Genomic DNA, 2775 nt, shown 5'->3' with positions numbered 1-2775 from the left:
GCAGCCAACAAAGTAACATTTCCAGCCGTAGCTTCCTTTTATATATGACATGTTTCTCTGCTCCTTACATGAACTTGGTTGTTTGATCTGCATTCAGTGCATCACAACAGATGAACAATTTTGTAGTTAAAATATAACTATGTGAGCATAGTGTTTAATCGGTCATACACATCTGGTTTCATTGACATGGAACACAGTCAGTATGTGGGTCTTAAGGACACATGTTATGGAAAGCCACAGAGCAGTCTAGGCTCATCAGTGTATGCTAGCGTAAAATTGTGTTATTGTTATGGAGACTTCGCTCTCTGAGTGACAACTTATCTATACTACTGATTGTTGACAAATTGTTGCTTAACATTGAACTAAAAATTTGGAAAAGAACTTGACCAGTTTACTGCAATTTTTTTACAAGGTACTCTAATATGCCTTTGGATGGGCATATGGCACATACTTTAAAAAAAAAAGTATGTGGTACATAAGTACAGGGCTATTACAAATGATTGAAGCGATTTCATAAATTCACTGTAGCTCCATTCATTGACATATGGTCACGACACAGTACAGATACGTAGAAAAACTCATAAAGTTTTGTTCGGCTGAAGCCGCACTTCAGGTTTCTGCCGTCAGAGTGCTCGAGAGCGCAGTGAGACAAAATGGCGACAGGAGCCGAGAAAGCATATGACGTGCTTGAAATGCACTCATATCAGTCAGTCATAACAGTGCAACGACACTTCAGGACGAAGTTCAACAAAGATCCACCAACTGCTAACTCCATTTGGTGATGGTATGCGCAGTTTAAAGCTTCTGGATGCCTCTGTAAGGGGAAATCAACGGGTCCGCCTGCAGTGAGCGAAGAAACGGTTGAACGCGTGCGGGCAAGTTTCACGCGTAGCCCGCGGAAAATTGGCTCATGCCACAACTGGAGACCGACAGCGCCGACTCTTTCAACAGGATGGTGCCCCACCGCACTTCCGTCATGATGTTCGGCATTTCTTAAACAGGAGATTGGAAAACCGATGGATCGGTCGTGGTGGAGATCATGATCAGCAATTCATGTCATGGCCTCCACGCTCTCCCGACTTAACCCCATGCGATTTCTTTCTGTGGGGTTATGAGAAAGATTCAGTGTTTAAACCTCCTCTATCAAGAAACGTGCCAGAACTGCGAGCTCGCATCAACGATGCTTTCGAACTCATTGATGGGGACATGCTGCGCCGAGTGTGGGAGGAACTTGATTATCGGCTTGATGTCTGCCGAATCACTGAAGGGGCACATATCGAACATTTGTGAATGCCTAAAAAAACTTTTTGAGTTTTTGTATGTGTGTGCAAAGCATTGTGAAAATATCTCAAATAATAAAGTTATTGTAGAGCTGTGAAATCGCTTCAATCATTTGTAATAACCCTATATATATATCCATCCATGGATGTTGTATGTATGTTTCACATCTCTGGAACCAGTAGACTGATTTCACCCAATGGTACACATATACCTTACTGTCAGGCGACAATTGCTCTATGGGAAAAACCACCTACCTATGAAAAGGGTGGGGTTGGGCAGGAGAAAGAAGCTTAGATCGCTACGTGTAAATTCCCAGACTTTATTTATCCAATTTGAGAATGAGAGCACTTAGCAACCTGCAACAAACTTTACACACAATTTCAAACCTTTACAAAAAATTTTCTTGTTGGCATCTCCTACAAAAGATTGGAAAAACGTTTATTACTAACTACTTTTCCGTTGTTCATGCAGCAAAAGTACCACATGAGACATGACATTATTGTTTGTTACTTCTTTACTACTAACTGTATTTGTGTCACATTTTACAGACTGTCTGTCCATATACCACTGAATATAAGTGCAAATTTGTAGCAGTGTATGACTAACATTTCAGGAGATAGGGTGTCATAAACAATGAGATGCATTAAAAACTGCTGCATCATGCATGATGTTTAAATTAATTATTTCTTTCCAAGTAATTCTATTCACAGTGAATTTCGCAGACAGTATTCACATATGCCATTGAATGCAGCTACAATATTGTATCCTTGTATGACATATAGTTAGGAGGTATGATGCCATAAACAGTGAGGTGGGTGAAAAGCTGCTACATCGTGCATGATGTTTAAATTTATTGCTTCATTGCTACTAACTCCATTCGCAACAAATTTTTCACACAAACATTTGCGTATGTCATTGAATGTACCTAGATAATATCCTTGCTTGACTCATGTTTCAGGAGATATGACATCATAAGCAATAAGCACAAGGCTAGACACTGTGTGGTATTACCAACCACGATGATATTGCACTTGGCCTCCCAAGGCCATTGTCGGAAACACATGACGACATTACAATAAATAAGTAAAGTTACGACAGGAGAACGCATTGTATTATGAAGGATTTCGAGACAGTTGCGCATAAACTATTTACTGGTTCTGTGAGTCTTCATGAAATGTCATGGTAAAAACTCACGGTAAGCTGACCGAAGTGCCTTCACTCCCAGGTGCAATAATATTGTGGTTGACTAATGAAGTTGTGGATGCAAAGCTGTAAATAAATTCAGTACCTGCACCTGGGAAACAGGTAATTGATGAAAGGAGAAAATATAAAAATGCAGTAAATGAAGCAAGCAAAAAGGAATACAAACTTCTCAAAAATGATATCGACAGGAAGTGCAAAATGGTTAAGCAGGGATGGCTAGAGGACAAATGTAAGGATGTAAAAGCTTATCTCACTAGGGGCAAGATAGATACTGCCTACAGGAAAATTAGA

The sequence above is a fragment of the Schistocerca cancellata genome, chromosome 2 (assembly GCF_023864275.1).
Source record: "Schistocerca cancellata isolate TAMUIC-IGC-003103 chromosome 2, iqSchCanc2.1, whole genome shotgun sequence".
NCBI lineage: Eukaryota > Metazoa > Arthropoda > Insecta > Orthoptera > Acrididae > Schistocerca > Schistocerca cancellata.
The sequence above is the reverse complement of the archived record's forward strand: the minus strand, read 5'-3'. Positions refer to the sequence as shown.